General features: G+C 39.4%; 1 protein-coding gene and 1 long non-coding RNA gene across 14 annotated transcripts in view; one reads left to right on the top strand and one right to left on the bottom strand.

Moving 5' to 3' along the window:
* The window catches only part of PDE4D (phosphodiesterase 4D), a 1,369,870-nt gene that overhangs the window by 1,319,773 nt on the left and 32,421 nt on the right, over window positions 1-17,676 (bottom strand). For 3 of the 13 annotated variants that reach the window (XM_070587545.1, XM_070587540.1, XM_070587536.1), the window contains exon 1: window positions 13,976-14,098. The exons of 4 other annotated variants lie outside the window; for them this stretch is intronic. The gene's annotated coding sequence lies outside the window, so the exon portion shown is untranslated. Of the gene's footprint in view, window positions 1-13,975; window positions 14,453-17,676 lie in introns of those variants that run through there. 6 more of the 13 variants (XM_070587541.1, XM_070587539.1, XM_070587531.1 and 3 more) reach the window with 5 other exon arrangements.
* Window positions 14,317-15,884, top strand: LOC103540991 (uncharacterized). The gene is made up of 3 exons (XR_542360.2): window positions 14,317-14,456; window positions 15,485-15,578; window positions 15,677-15,884. It is a non-coding gene; the product is annotated as an uncharacterized lncRNA (long non-coding RNA).

Raw genomic sequence — 17,676 nt, 5'->3', positions numbered from 1 at the left:
TGGCTGCCCTCCATCTGGCCGCCTGCAGCAGAGGAAGCGTGTGGGTGGAGCTTCCCTTCTACAAGTCAGAGCTGCACCCAGGAGTCTAAGTGCTTGAATGACTTTGCTTTCAATGCTTTGCCTTATAATTTTTTTTTGAGGAAAAAAAATCAAGCCTTTTGAGAAAACTTACTTAAAAGAGGATTATTAAACTCCTTAGAAAGTTCCAGGTAAAAAGAAAAACAAGGATGCTCAAGAAGAATGGAAATTGAATTCCCTCTGCCTTTTAAGTCAGCTTTCCCCTCCTGTCACTCTCCCTAAGCATCTAGCCCCTCTCTCTCTTCTGGTGCACCTAGGTTCTGCTCAGATCAGGGTCGGATCCAGCTTTCGTCTCTTCCTCTTACTGACAGAGACTGAGGCTCGAGGAGGTCGGTGACTTGCTGAAGGTTATGTTGCCCTGAAGTGGGCTCCAAGTTTGTCAGTAGGTTTATTTGTTCTACAACTGGAGTTCAAGACCCAAGTCTGAGATTTGGGAGTTGCACACTTCGTAACAGCCAGAAGAGTGCATGAGATTCTCAAGGGAGAATAGGAGAAAACTATATGGCGGAGGTCAGGACATCAGGAAAACCTGCATTTAGGGCACAGGGTAAGTCGCCCTGTGGTCCCCAAATATGGCCTTTCCATTCAAACTCCAGGTGATTACTTCCTAAAATTCATCGTATTGTGAGTAACATGAACATTCACCACCCTCGATCCAGTCCTAAACAGAAGACCCATTCTTTTTTTCTTTCATTCATTCAGCAGGTATTGATTGAATGTCTAGCATATATCGGAAATTATTCTAGCTGCTGAGGATACATTAGTGTATCAAATAGACTACGTCTCTGCTTGTAGAGAATTTAGCAGAACTACATTTTACTTTTGTAATCTTGCCATATCTGAAAACTCAGAGACTTTCTAGAACAAATTATTTATTCCCTGTGAACCTCACTTCCCTCACCTGTTAAAGAGGAATATCAAAAGTTTACCACTCAGGTGCCCATCAATAGATCAATGGATAGGGAAGATGTGGTATATTCACTCACACACACACACACACACACACACACGCTCTCACACAATGGAATACTACTCAGCCATAAAAAAGAGAAAATTGTGTCATTTGCAACAACACAGATGGACTTTGAGGGAATTATGCAAAGTGAAATAAGCCAGACAGAGAAAGACAAACACCATATGATTTCACTCATAAGTGGAAGATAAACACGTGGACAAAGAGAACAGATTAGTGGTTGCCAGAGGGGAAGGAGGTGCAGGGGTGGGCACAAGGGGTATTTCATCCATACATATAGTGACGGATGAAAACTAGACTATTGGTGGTGAGTATGATGCAGTCTATACATAATAACGTACACCTGAAATTACACAATGTTATAAGCCCATATTACCTCAATAAAATAATTTTTGAAAAAAACTTTACCACTCACACCACATAGGACTGCAGTGAGAATTGAGTAAAATATCATCCATAAAGTGCCTAGTATAGAGCCTCACATTCAGTATACAATCTAAAAGCGGTAATATGTAATTATGATTACACACTACGCTAAAACCAGAGTCACCATTCACTTATCCCTCAGAACTAAACCTTACAAATAATCCCATCACCTTGTCCTAACTCTAGTCATTCAGAAACAACCCTCACAATTATTGTTATTTCTGCACTCACCTCTGTCGTATACTCAATACTTCATCCTCACTTCCAGCAATAAGTGTAGAATCATGGGTTTTATATGCAAGTTTTATACCTTTCCTAATACACAATAAATTCGTAACTAATTATCAAAATTTAAAAGGTCCATTCATGTGACACAGCACCTAAAATTAACTCAGATATCACTGGAAGTATGCTGGGTCTACTTTGGGTAACACTTCTCCATATGCTCAACTTTGCAGAGCTGATCTAAATTTGGTTTCTTTAACTGAAACACATTTTGGAAAGCTCCAGAATTTGCCACCCTCTCACAGCCTCTATGGCTGCTCTCCTATGGCAGCCCCTCAGCATCTCTCTCCGACACCACTGTCCTAGTCTCGCAGCTTCTACCCTTGAAACCAGATCATGACTTTCCCCTGCCCCAAATCCATCAGTGGAGTCCCATCTCATTCAGAATAAATGCAAAGACCTTACTGAGCTCCACAAAGGCCCTACAGGATCCGGTCTCTGCTCATCTCTCCACCACATTTCCTACCACTCTTCCCACTGGAAGCACGGATGCCGCCGTACTGGATGTTATTCAGGCAGCGTTTGCATCTGCTATTCCTCTGCTTGCAGCATCCTACCCAGATCATCACGCTCACACCCTCACTTCAGAGATCCTCCCTGAACACTGTCTCACTCCTCCATCACTGTCTTTCTGCTCACCTTGCTTTATTTTCTCTATAACACTTATCACTACCAAACATTAAATGAGATATTCACGCATTGGTTTACTGTCTGCCAAGCGCCCCTAGATTGTAAGCTCTGGGAGGGCCTGTACTTTGTCTATGTTGTACACTGCTGTATCACTAATGCCTGAAGCAGTATGGGAGCCACTCAACAAATATTTGCTGATTGAGGGCATGAGTGAATGCGCAAAGGAGATCTTGAGGTTTCTTTGAAACATGTTCCGTTTGAGGTTTCTCCAGGATTTACAGAGTGGGCAGTAAGAAGTGCAAACCTGGAGTTTAGAAGAGAGAAAGTGAAAAAGCAAGACTAAAAATGCACAGACCCACCCACCAAATTCCTCCAAATGCCAATGGAACATTGGCCCAAAATACAGAAATTAGTTGGAGACAGGATAGAGCTCAGGGATGGATATGGATAGAATTGAAAATAACTAATTTCATTATGCAAGAATTTGTTGTGCTTAATTTGGTTTAAAAAAGAAGGGAAGGAAAGAGGTGTGTAAGTAAATAAATAAAGCAAAATTTTATTTTAGCCTTTAATCATAAGCTTTAAAAACAATTGCTGAAAAGCAACTAGGTAGAGTTTGTTTGTTTTTTCTGCCCATGTGTAGAAGTGCTAATGAACAGTAAAACTGCCCAAACGAAGTTTGCTAAGATGGAGAAAAACAGTGAAATGACATCTGGTAGGTTGAGGTCCCAGCTCATGGCCTGCCTTTATCTACAGCCCCGACCCATAACTTCGCATTCTTTCACTCTGACCCTGAGTTCCACCATGACTTGCTTTGGCCGGTGGGATATAGGAAATGTGACAAGAATAGAGCCTTGAAAAACAGACGTGTGTTGCCACCTATGCTCTTGCATGATCAGGCTTGCCTACTTTTGGACCCCAGCACCACCATGAGAACATGCCTGGACCAGCCTGCTGGAGGGATGAGAGACATATGGAGGAGTATTGAGTTCTCCAAGTCAAGGACATCTTAGACTGACTGCCAGCTAACCACTAGAGCATGGGTAAGGCTAGCTAAAGTAATCAGAATCTGGCTTAGATAAGCAGAACTCCCCTAACTAACCAGAAGACTCATGAAAATAATAAATGGTTATCATTTTAACACACCATGTTTGGAGTAGTTTGCTACACAGCAACAACTAACTGATAGAACTTAGATAATTACCCTCCAAATAATTGAGGTTAAAAGTGGAGGTTGAGGGGGAGGTCTCCCTAAGTTCAAATTCAAGGTCATAATTTAAAAATATTTTCTCTAAAAGTCAAAAGAATTAAAATGATAAATTTCCTAAGCAAAAGAGTTCTTAAGTTTCTGGTTAAAGTTTTTAAAATCCTTTGAAAACAACATGATTATGAGGAAATATGTTCAACATAATTGCAATTCAAAGCTGAATTATTAGTGTCCCCTTAAATTATAAAAGTAGGATGATTGTTTACAAGTATCAACGTCTGACAACCAGCAGACTGTTGGTTTTCTTTGTGGGCTCCAACAAAAACAAAATGGAAGCACGCATGGTCTCTTCATCCTTCAGTAATTCTACCCCAGCCTCATCACAGGGGACTTCCGATTTCCACAGCACCAGCGTCTGTTTTCATTAAAGCAAACCATTCCTTCTTTCATCTTTAAAAAATTGATAACCTTCCTGCTCACATACCAAAGTCACTTAAAGAACTGTAGCTAAAATAAACCAACAATTATTTGCTTATCTTCAGATTTTTGTACTTTAAGGGGTAGGGAGTTCTGTGGGGCCTCGTTGATAAGAGCACTAACCACATTCATCAGGCCTCTGCCTTCGTGATCTAATCACCTCCCAAAAGACCCACCTCCTAATACCATCATATTGTGTATCAGGATTTCAACATATGAATTTGGGGGGAACATAAACATTCAGCCAAAAGCATGTGATCAGCAGAGCATGGATTCTTGTCTCCCTTCTACAGACAAGGAAACTGAGGCTGCGGATGGCAACGTGTCTTCCCCGAGGTTTCTCTTCTGTAAAGTGACTAAATCAGAACTCAAACTCAAGTTCAGAGTCCTTTTCTGTACACTATGCTCCCTGAACAATAGAGTGTTGGAAAACTCAAGAAAAAAAATATTTTTTCACAGAAAAGTTAAAGAATAGAAGTATATGTAATAAGAAAGATAAAGAACAGATAGATATATGTGAGAAAAGAGACAACAGAGGCATTTACATTTACATTGGACAATTGTATAAGAAAAGCAGCTACTGACTGGTAATATTTCTAGAACATTCTATAGAACACAACAGAAAACTACCTAATTTTATAGCAGTTACGTACTGATAACAGTAGAGCAACAAATGGCAAAGTGAGGATTCCCACACAACTTCGCTTGCCAATCACATTTTCACCTCCTCTTAACATTCTAAATGTGCCATTGTGAGTTCTTTATTCTTTATCCAACGTAGGCTACTACAATAAATTCTTGTTCATCGAAAATAGATTAAGGAGAGGTAGTGATACAGATAATTGAATATGCAGGTTAACAGAGACTACTAAACAGAGTAACATCCCATTTATTGCAGACTCTGCCCCACTTTAAAGTTCTAGAACAGGATTTGACAAACTTTTTCTGTGAAAGGTCAGATAGTAAATGCTTGAAGCTTTGTGGACCATACGGTCTCTGCAGCAACTCCTCGACTCTGCCCTTTTGGTGTGAGAGCAGCGTTAGACAGTATACAACAAAGAAGTGTAGTTGTGTTCCAATAAAACTCTATTTCCAAAAACAGCTTTGGCCCACAGGCAGCAGTTTGCCAAGCCCTGCACTAAAACATAACCCACACTCAGAAGGAAAAAATGCCCTCACGTTCTTAGTTACTCCCAGGCGGGAACTGACACCCTGAGTGAATGTCTATTCTCTCATTTATATGCAATTTTTTAAAACTGGGCTATTTTCTTGCTTACCACCTACAGCAAAAGGGAAGCAGGAATTTCAAAGCAGGAGTGCTGGTGTAGGCCAGTATAGTGAACGTCAAAAGCCTTTAGGACATAGCCAGAAGACTGAAAGAGCAGAGCAGAGTGGACCAGCTAGTTTACACTCGCTCTAAACCCCTTCAGGTCATCTAAATCATTTCAACATCACCTGACTCTCTGCCACTTCCTTAGAGCAAAGTTCCATTTTTGATGGTCATAACGATGCTTCTGAATTTTAACAATGAGTCTGAATCACCAAACGAAAGATTTCGTTTAATCTCTTTAAGACAGAAGAAACATGGAGACACGTAGGGTTCATTTAGAGAGACTCGTGAAAATTGGCTACTAGAAGTTTTGAAACAGACTGAATAAACTTCAGATATCTAGAATATATATTTTATGAAATAATCAATTCCTCAGATAATAGGAAGACAAACAAGTATAAAGCATTTACTGTGAGTCATGCATCATTCGAAGTGTTTTATACACATTAATTTATGTACCAACCAGGTTGGTACTGTTATTATACCATTTTTCAGATAAGGAAATTGAGGCACAGGGAGATTAAGTAACTTGCCCAAAGTAACAGCTACTAAGTGTCAGAGCTGAGATCCGAACCCAGACAGTCTGGTTCCAGGCACCATTTTTTCCATTACCACACTATGCCAAGGCATTGCTGTATAACCATGTGCGGGCTGCCTTATTTCAAAGACCATAAACATGATTAAGAGATGTGTAAAATCTCCACTAAACATAATATAATCTTCAGAATCTTATGATTGAGAGATGACAGTGTTTTTCAGTGCCTCGGGGTAAAGATTCTAAGGGCCTTTTATTATTTATTATTTTTGTTCAGTTCCATCAAAATACAAAGATTGCTTGGATGTCAGATTGAGGAGATCTTATTCTTTTTCAGGGTTGCATTTAAAACTGCTTTTGGAAAGAGCTGGGGAAATAAACAAGTAAATGGAGTTATGAGAAAATTCCTTTTAGGTACTCCTCGTTCAACCAGATAAATATGAGGATATGAAGGGAGTTAGTCCTTCTCTTTCTTAGGTCAGGATATGAATATTAAAACTGACTTTTATTTGCTCTCTTTGTTTCTTAAACAGCTTAATTGTAAATTTGGCTTATATGGAAGGAAAGTAATTTGGTTGTTAAAATAAACTGAGGTGGGGCCGGCTCTGTGGCCGAGTGGTTAAGTTCGCGTGCTCCGCTGCGGCAGCCCAGGGTTCGGATCCTGGGTACAGACATGGCACTGCTCATCAGGCCACGTTGAGGTGGCGTCCCACATCCCACAACTAGAAGGACTGGCAACTAAGATATACAACTGTGTATGGGGGGGGGGTGGTTTGGGGAGATAAAGCAGGGGAAAAAAAAAAAAAGACTGGCAACAGTTGTTAGCCCAGGTGCCAATCCTTAAAAAAAAAAAAAAAAGAGGAAGATTGGCAACAGTTGTTAGCCCAGGTGCCAATCTTTAAAAAAAGAAAAAAGAAAACATAAATAAATAAATAAACTGAGGTTACTATTGGCTTATCACCCAACAAAAATGTTTGACCCTAATATATCCAGAGTAAAAAACTAAAATTGGTTTATGATATTTTATTAAAAGAAAATTAAAAGTTTGTGGAGGGATTTTTTTAAATAGCAATGATCTGAAAAATATTTTTGGCTACTGAGTAGGCAGCTGTGTTCTTTTTTATTTGTGATATATTTTTGCAAAACTCTAGAAGTTCAGACGAGAGAGATATCTTTTACCTTATAGAAAATAGAGAGGCTAAAAACCAAGCGTATATTAGTTCCACCATTTGCTCAACTCCATGCAAGAAATGGTTCTCCAAAAGCTATGCACTCATTTCATAAGTTTTCCCCCAAAATAAGTTGGCACTCACTGCCAAACTCATAAAATCCTCAAGGAACTGAAAGAAGGGGATACTTTTGGGTCAGTCCTTTTGTCTTTGTTGCCAGTTTTTCATTTTCTTCCCAACTTTTTCTGAAATTATGCAGCAAGGAATTCAAATACCTGACACAGAAGAGGATGGGCTAGGTTGAGAGAGAGAAACATCCTATTACCACTCTCCTCACTATAGGACATAAATACTAAATCAACAGTAATTGCTATAATCATAATTTTCAGTTATATTTTAATAGCTTTGAGAAATTAACATATGGGGTTAAGAATTTAAAAGTAAAATCACGTTTCTAATTTTCTTCTAGATGGTAAAGATTATAATTTTTTTTAAGAAATTCAAATCTCTTTTTTTCCCTTCCTCTCCTCCACCCCAAAGACCCAGTACAGAGTGGGTATATAGCTGTAACTTCTTCTGGTTCTTCTATGTGAGCTGCTGCCACAGCATGGCTACTGACAGACGAGTGGTGTGGTTCTGTGCCCAGGAACCAAACCCAGGCTGCTGAAGCAGAGCACATTGAAATTAACTGCCAGGCCATCAGAGCTGGCTCTATAATTTTTTTAATTTAATTTTTGCTTAGGGGTTACAAGGCCTAGATTCTGTGTAGATATATCAGAAAATAGAATAAAAAGGAAGAGAAGGTAAGGGAAGAAGAAAAAAGAAATAAAAAGAAAAGAAGAGAAAAGAAAGGGAAAAAAGTATGGCAGAAATTGGTTGGTTGATCACCAAACCAACTTCCTATTTTTCCTGGACACAAATAGGACTACGTGCTCTAGCCTCTCTTTAACTAGGTGGGGCCATGGGACTGAACTCTGGCCAAAAGAACGTGAGCAGTCCTGTATGTGTTTTTCCCCTTTGCCGAAGCACAAGGACCTGAGAACTGGTAGTAACAAAATGATGAGAGTAGTGCCACAAGACCACCACTTGAATGAGAGGAATTTCTCCATCAAGAATATCCATTTTAGGGGCCAGCCTCATGATGCAGTGGTTAAGTTCACACGTTCCACTTTGGTGGCCCAGTGTTCACCAGTTCAGATCCTGAGTGTGAACCTATGCACTATTTGTCAAGCCATGCTGTGGTAGGCATCCCAAATATAAAGTAGAGGAAGATGGGTGCAGATGTTAGCTCAGGACCAGTCTTCCTTGGCAAAAAGAGGAGGATTGGTGGTGGATGTTACCTCAGAGCTAATCTTCCTCAAAAGAAAAAAATATTATGCACTTTAGTAAATTGGTACAGCCACTATGGAAACAGTATGAAGATTCCTCAAAAAAATTTAAAAGAGAACTACCATATAATCCAGCTATCCTACTTCTGGGCATGCGCCTGAAGGAAATGAAATCACTATCTCAAAGAGATATCTGCAGCCCATGTTCATTGCAGCATTATTCACAGTAGCCAAGACATGGAAACAACCTAAGTATCCATTGATGGGTGAATGGATAAAGACAATATGATATATGTAGATATAGATATAGATATAGATAGATATACAAGGGAATATTATTCAGCCATAAAAAAGAAGGAAATCCTGCATTTGCAACAACATGGATGAAACTTGAGGGCATTATGCTAAGTGAAATAACTCAGACAGAGAAAGACAAATTCTGTATGATCTCAATGATATATGGAATCCAAAAAAGCTGAACTCACAGAAACAGAGAGTAGAATGGTGGTTGCCAGGGGCCATGGGGTGGGGGAAAAGGGGAGATGTTGGTCAAAGAGTACAAACTTACAGTTATAAAATGAACAAGTTATAGGAATCTAACGTACAGCATCGTGATTAGAGTTAACAATAGTGTATTATATACTTGAAAGTTGCTAAGAGAGTAAGTCTTAAATATTCTCATCACAAAAAAAGAAACAGTAATTATGCGACATTCTGCAGGTGTTAGCCCTAATGCTATAGTGGAAATCATTTTGCAATACATATGTATCAAATCAACATGTTGTACACCTTAAACTTACACAACGTTATATGTCAATTATACCTCAATAAAGCTTGGGGAGAGTTAAAAAATGTTCTTTTATTATAATTTTAAATTACTGAAGAGTGCTCTTCTCCAATCACCAAAGGCACAAGCAAGGCAGGACAATGGTCCCAGAGGGCAGTTTTCAAACTGTACTACAAATAAAAGTCCTTCATTTCTAGAAAGTTCCTTCATGAATCGCTGGGTGGTGTGTGTGGGATAAAGGTGGGAGAGGATCAATTCCATTTTTATTTGCTTTACTTATTGTGCTGCCTCCATGATTTCATCTAAAAAGAAAAAAAGTTCCTACGCGTGGTGGAACGGCTTCAGACTAACCAATATCACTGTTAGGAAATAATCAAACTTATGACAACAGTGCGCTCAAGCAGCTGAAGGCGGACACAGCTGTGGCCAATACTCCAAAAAGCATGGTGAGCTTCTAATGTAGAACCAGTTAAAACTCTGGGATTCCAAACTGCTGACTGAACTTTCCGGATCATTCAGAAAGTCATTTTGAACATTCGTTTTATTCCGGGGATGAAAAGACCTAGGAATAAGCATCATCGTAAAACCTACATGTTTCTTCCATTAGTGAAATTTAATAAAGAGCGTCAAGACAGGAATAAAGAGTCCAGGAACACGTCAATCTGAATTTTCTCACTTTTTCCTCTGAGGAAACTATATCCTCTAAAACTTCATCACATACGGTTCTCAACGTATATGGCGAAGGAAGGCATATCTGATCATCAGCTTAGCGCTGTATCTAAGCGGGAGGAAAACCACAGCACAAACTCAACCCACGAGAAAATGCATCCTGTCTGCAGGAAGCAGATATAGAAAGCTAATCAAACTAACCAAAAAGAAATGTATCCGATATTTTTCATTTTAAAAATTGGTAATTTATACTTTTTATTAATATGCAGATAGTAGTTGTAATAAGCGATATTTATATGGTACTTAGAAGTTTCCTAAATATGCTTCCACATACAATATCACATTTACTTGCCACGGTTACTCTGTTGGGTTTTTTTGTTTGTTTGTTTTTAGGAAGATCGGCCCTGAGCTAACATCCATGCCCATCTTCCTCTACTTTAGATGTGGGACACCTGCCACAGCATGGCTTGCCAAGCAGTGCATAGGTCCACAGCCGGGATCCAGACTGGTGAACTCTGGGCCGCCAAGGCAGAGTGCGAAAACTTAACCACTATGCCACGAGTCCAGCCCCGACCCTTTTGGTATTTTTAATACTCAAGTAACAGACAAGGACTGAGGCTCTAAAAACCATTGTAACTTTTCAAGATCAAACAATGAAGACATTCTTTGCTTTAAAAGGTATTTATTCGACACTGGGAATATGTTTTTAGAAGTATAGGAAAGTAAGTAGTGCAATGAGCTTCTGTAATAATAACAGTGCATAGCAGTACAGCACATTACAAATTACACCTTAACGTGTTCTTTCAAAAGCAGTTTCTCCTCGGGGCCAGCCCAGTGGTGTGGTGGTTAAGCTCGCACGTTCTGCTTCAGCTGCCCGGGGTTCACTGGTTCAGATCCTGGGTGCAGATATGGCACAGCTTGGCACGCCATGCTGTGGCAGGTGTCCCACATATAACATAGAGGAAGATGGGCACAGATGTTAGCTCAGGGCCAGTCTTCCTCAGCAAAAAGAGGAGGATTGGCAGCAGATGTTAGCTCATTTACCAATACAGTAAAATACCAGGGTATATATCACTATTTTCATTTTAAAGGCCTAGAGATTGAGGCTTAGAAATAATTAATGACCTCAGTATGATCTCACTGACTCCAAGACTAATTCCCTAAGCCGTGCTTCTTGCAATTGAAAATTGAAGGGACACAATTTTGGCTGGTGACCAATATAATGGGAAATTATATGACCTGCATACATTATGTAATTAAGATGGAATAATTGACTGTTTTCAAATTAAATGAATTCTCCTCCTCCACCAACGGGTAGTGTCACACTCCATGAAAGGAGGGAATTACACAAATCTACAGCATTTAACTCTGTGGTGTGTTGGGGAGGGGGCTTGTTTGTTTCATTTGTTTGCTCTGTTTTCTTTAAGACATGCTGAAGATGGGCCAGCAATCTTTTGAAAACATCAACTAGGCAAGATTAAGCAATCAGATTAGTCTTATATATAACACTGGAAAAATGTCTTAGGGAAGTGAAAGTCTTTCCAAAAGCAAAATTCACCAAATAAAACACTGGAAAATGTAATTCAATCAAGAAATAATATTTTTTTCAATTTGGATTTATGTCATTGCTTTAATAGGTAGTGTAATAGTTTCCAAATGCCAATGTGTATTCATGAACACTTTGCAAGTTCATGATGTAATACATTCCTTTTTGGATACATCTGTTGTCGAATCCATCTGTCTATGGCAGATCTGCTTAGTTTTACAGAACCTTATCTGCAAAAGAACTTCCACAGTCATACCAAAAATGACTTTAGAAAATAAAGAAGAGTTGAGAGAAGAAAGATCAGCTATTGTTGCCTGGGAGATATTCCCTTTTCCCACAATGTCTTGCCCACAGCTCTGTTCACTGGGCACCTGGCACCCCTCTACTCTTTTTTCTTAATATCTTCCCCTTTCGCAAGAAAGAAATGGGACTCTTGCATCTCAGGGAGAACTGGAGAGATAAGGTCCTAGAGGAAGTACCAATACAGGATGTCAATATTCCTTCCCACCAGAATTTCCCCAAGCCATGCTTCTAAACACCTTCTGAATTGTATGGGCAGCTTACTAACGTTTGATAATTAAGTATAAGTCATTTTTATTGGGTTCATCTCAGTAAGAGCCCAAGCAAATTAATATAAAGAATGAAAGCAAGAAAACATGGAAAGGAATAGGATTGCTACATCAAGAAAGCTACACTGACCCTACGACAAGAAGAGGAGTCAGGTTAGAAGTCTGAAGCTAGTTCAAGTAAAGCAGCTTCCGCTCTCACCACTTCTTACTCTAGATGGGCCCTGACCCGCCTTGAAGGCTACGATTATATTTCTTCTATAAATGCACTACTTTCTTCTGCCAATACAGTCAGGAATGCAGAACAATGAATGAGTCAACTATTACTATGAGTGTCTATGGCTACAGAAACTCAATAAATGAACTTAATATTCTATCTCAATAAAGAAATTCATATGATTTCTTCATAAAGTAAATGTGTTTCTAAAAATACTAGAATTACATTTCTTTAAAGCTATCTATTTCACATACATTTGGTTGATACAGAAAAGGATTCTATATTGATTATTTTTCTTTCCTTTTATGAACCTCATCCATTGGGTGACCTAAAAAGGGGCATATTTCAGAAAGTGAAAATATTTTTAACAGCAAATCTTTGCATTTCTAGTCTGATCTAAACATAAAATTTTGCAAAAACACAACTAATATTTTTCTCCTACTGGCTAAATCATGTCAGTCACTTAAATAGTTACAACCAAAAATAAACTGCTCTTGAGTACATAACATTTTTATAGGAATTGGCAAGTAATTACTATAACTATTAGATGTTTATATTTGCTATGGGAACCCATGATTTAAAAAAACTGTTTAAATGTTTTATCCTTGAGGCTTATACATAGCACAAATATATACATTTGTACCCGTAAGTCAAAAGAGGAAAAATTAGACAAAAAGCAAACTGGAAAACAACCCAAAATTATAAGAAATTACCTATGTGCTGTACTGAGAAAAAGTATAAAAATTATTTGAGAGGAAGAAAAGTTATTTCTAAGCACTAACTTCACAGGCAAAAGCCCTATTTTTTAATGATAGGCTAGGAGAAATCAATAATGTTTTAAAAGTAAAAAATGAACTGCTTACACTAACCAGTCTGTACTCCGTATTAATTCTATCCTGCAGAGTATACTACAGAAGGTAGTAAAATGCTGATGTTTTCTAGTTTCTCATTTCAATCTGCTCCAGCTTTATCTTAAAGCTTGTTAGCAACAGAAGTCACCCCTAACAATTACACAAACCTAACAACGGCTTCCCTGGGATAATTTGATCTGCTCCAACCACAAATTCCAATCCACATACTTTCTTCTGTTACGGTTGCGTCTGTGTGTGTTTAATGTACTTCTTATAAGGCTTTTTAAAAAACAAACAGTGATTTCTCATTCAGCTCTCTCCCACATAAACAGAACCACTAAGGAGCATTTTGATACATATAAAAATTTTCTAGTTATCTATAGAACGCGTCTTAGTTCGGTTTCAGATGACAGTGAAGGAAAGTACTATTGTCATCATTCTACATTTCTCCTTTTTCTGCTCTCTAACAGCTGCGTGCCAGTGTCCCAAAAGGACTGCTTATCATTTACTGCTCCCTTGAGTTGTGGACGGTGGGGGTGGGAAATCTTGAAACGTGCAGACCCAGGTGCTGTCTCAGTCATCGCCTTGATACCAGCAGCCTGGTTTAACCCGCTCACGTTGGACCTTTATCACTTCCCTGACCCGATAAAGCAAACAGGGCTAGCAAACGCACTGAACATCCTCCTTCAAAATGCAGCTTGACTGTGATTCATGGCAAAAAGCTGGAATAATCCTGCCAGGTCTTAGAAGCTTTAAGATTAATAGCATTGAACTTGATACATATAAAACAGCACCTTGAAAATGAATCATCTGCTAATTCAGTATTTTCTAATCACAATCACTCCCTCTGGGGGCATGTAATTAATTTACTGAGTTTAAAAAAAAAGTCAGGATTACTCACACAGTCTTGAAGATGCAATGTCAGCTATTTAGGACAAACACCCAAGGCCGTGTTAGAACTCAATTACGACTACATATGCGTTAAAGCAGGAACTGGCAGGCCTCTGGACTACAGCAACTATAGGACTCGTGCTTCTCGTACGCTGGGCTATAATTTATGAAAACTGAGCCCCAGATCCAGCCAATCATTTAGCTCCTCATAACAAGTCTAACTGGCTCTGGAAAGCTGAAAGGACTGCGCTAGAACAACAACGATGAGATATTCCACACAATAATCTGCTTATCTGGAGTCACTTTCCCTTGCCAGGCCAGAGAGAAATCGCAGCTTCATCGTCTGAGGAAAGGAGGACAGATGACCCTGGAAAACGCAACGACACCTGGAGCAAGAGCTTTTCCTGGCTTGGCAATCCTAACAGTGCCGGCATTAAAGGAGAGGGCTGCCCCTGGAAACCGAAGGGCAGCTACAGCAGTGAAAACCGGAGGTAATTCTCATCTTTTTATTTTTAGCAGGAGTCACGCCGAGGCAAAATTATATACATTAAGTCGCTCAGGCAACTAGTATGCTTCCATCTGCTTTTACCTTTTTCCACTCTAATCTTTGGTAGGATCATTTGTTATTAAGTATGAGGGGAGGGCGGCTGAAGGTACTTGAAATAAACCTGAAACCACAATGATCCTTTGTGGAGGAAGAGAGATCATTTTCCAGAGCAGTTTTAGAGCCACGTTTTCAGATGGGCAGCCTTTTCATTCACGCCCAGAAACAAGAATAACGGGGGCTGAGGCAGGGAGGGGAGAAAAGGAGTCTCACGAGCACCGTTAAACACTTTTCATGTCTTAAAGGAAACAGCAATGCTCAGAGAGCAAATTGGGAAGAGAGGTTATTGTCCAGCTCCTCTGGCCCTTGGCACCTAGGCCACAGAAGAATGTGCCAGAATATACCATGCTGGGGTCATTGTGGCAGAGAAGGACATAGGAGTCAACAGAGCCCCCGTGGCACAAGTTTTTCTTGTTTTCTGTGCAATTTTTTTCCTTATTCCCCGTTACATTTTGAAGTGTTAAGTTATATCAACTATTTGTTATACTATACTTCTAGGTTTGCAGTTATTAAAGGATCTGTGGAAAACATTTTTAAGTCAAAAGAGGTGGCTAAAATAGGAAAGCAAAACAAAATGGAATTGACATACTCATAACCCTAACGCCACACCCTTGGACACTTGATGTACTTTACCTAATGACAAATCCTGCCAAATCTTCAGCAAATAGTGTGTTTCTTCAACAAATTTTGTTATGAGTGTAACATTAGCAACAAAAAATGTTTGTAATAAACTTTGAATAACTAAATCAATTATAATGCTTTCGACGTGACAAGAGAACCTTCGAAATATTCAAATCGTGTCAGTTTTATGTGCTCCCAAAGGGAAAAGCTGGGAAGAGAAAATTGCTTTGATTAGTGATGAAATATAAACAATAGTAACAGAAGAGGCATTTATGCACTTTTTGTTTGCTGTAGATAATTGAATTCAACTTGAGATTTGACACTAAGAAGAAAAATATGGCGATACACAGAGAACAGAAAAAGTAATCCATTGGCAGTTCCCCACAAGGTTTGCTCTTGAATTGTCCAATTTTTGACTAGCCAGGAAAGACTGTTTCTCCTCTGTTTAAATATTTTCATTTAATTAAACATTTGTTTATTTGACAGTGCTGCTGCCTACAGTGACTATGTGAGAACCGAACCTTCTGAGGAAGCCAGGTTATTAAAATTTTTGTTCCCTTTACTCAAAGATAGCATGGATTCTCTAGTCTGAAATGGAAAGCAAGCTCTTAAGGTAATATTGTCACTGAATCCTCAACACACAGAACTTCCTGTTTCCCATTCCCTTAATAAAATTCTATTAAAATCCCTTGAACTCCCATGTTCAAATCTCCATTTGTCAACAGACAAAGGCAAGAATACTTCAAACTGAGGCCTCTAAGCCATTTCACTGGTATTCTTGTCCAGAAATTTCCCCTAGGAAGACTTCACTTCCAACAACTTTGAAGACAACCATCTCACCACCCAAGGCAATGATCCACAAGCATCCACCAAGTCTTTGAGTTAAAAGCTTTCATGCCTTCTGTCCATTCTCTGTGTCAACATATAGCTAAGTTACACACTGACCCTTGGCCCCCTGACCCTTACAAACACTAAAGGTTTTGTTTGACTCAACTTCAAGCTATTCATCTGTTAGTAAGTAATGTTGATCCCAAAACATATTCATGATGAGAGTTTTCTGAAAGATCAGCACTGCCTCCGCCTCCTATAATCATAATAATTGTGATCACTTGAGACATATTACTGCTCCTTGGCAATTTTAGGGGGATTTAGATATTTACTACCCAGAGCTGTCACATAGCACGGAAAATCTTACACTGAAACAAAGGAAGTGATGTCTCAGTATGATACAACTTGAGCCAATTATGCTGTTTACATTTGTTTTCTTTACCCTAGAAAATAAGGCAGTGGAGGGGGAAACTGAAAAATGATACTACTGAGGCCGGCCCAGCGGTGTAGCAGTTAAGTTTACGTGCTCCACTTTGGCGGCCCGGGGTTCGCCAGTTCAGATCCCAGCCGTGGACCTACACACCACTTATCAAGCCATGCAGTGGCAGGCGTCCCACATATAAGATAGAGGAAGATGGGCACAGGTGTTAGCTCAGGGCCAGTCTTCCTCAGCAAAAAGAGGAGGATTGGGGTGGATGTTAGCTCAGGGCTAATCTTCCTCAAAAAAAAAATTATACTGCCAATACTGTCATCTTCTTTTGCCTGAAATTGTTATACAATGTGTTAGAGTCTGCTTCTAGCAGGCATCATCATCAGCTCTTCAGGGTATTAGCAGGTTCTGGCTACAGATACTATCTCCTGTCATCACTATCAGTTAATATTTGCTGGCAATTGCAATAGGCACTAAGAAGCTCATGGTATACAAGGGTCACTCATACAGTGGAATTCAGTTCTTACTCATTTCTTTGATCTCAATCTCACAGACAAGAATTAAGTTGATCCCGATAAAAGGAAAGTAGCTCAGGAATGCCAACCTTTTTCTGAACTTTGGTTCAGAACTGTCAGCAAATCTCAAGTATCAAAGCAGCTACAGGTGACTGAAAAGTGTCCCAAAATCTGGGCCAAGCATGATTTCTAGGCCCATAACCTAATTTGTCTGGCCCTGCAGTTTATGTAGTCGAAGGGGTCACTCATGAGAAAACTATCAGAAACCTTCAGACTCACCACATCAGTGTCAAACCAGTTAAGATTGGCAGGGTATTCACTCTGTTCCAGGTGATCTGGATAAATTGCCCCATTGTTTTCACAATGCTGGACTCCGCCTAAAGAAACCCTAGACCTCAGGACCAGTTTGCTGGTAAAGACCTGCTGACAGTTTAAATGCAGCATCACATGATGTAAACGGAAAGAGAAATAGCTGCTTAGAAAAATGTCAGCGAGAAAGCCTGCCTCATGTTAACAAAGCCAAAAAAACTTTTTCATTTACATAAAAAGGCATGGGTACTAGAGACGTGAGTCTGTGGTCCTCGTAGGGATCAAGCTTACGTTCTTGGTTCAGATAACAAAACACTTTATCTCGGTACGTAGACCTCAAATTCATGTGCTGTTGGCACATAAGGGGAATTTGGTTAGTGGTTTTTGTTGTTTTTTTTAATTCA

Source organism: Equus przewalskii, chromosome 20, assembly GCF_037783145.1.
Source record: "Equus przewalskii isolate Varuska chromosome 20, EquPr2, whole genome shotgun sequence".
Taxonomy (NCBI): Eukaryota; Metazoa; Chordata; class Mammalia; order Perissodactyla; family Equidae; genus Equus; species Equus przewalskii.
This window is presented reverse-complemented; position numbering and strand designations above follow the sequence as displayed.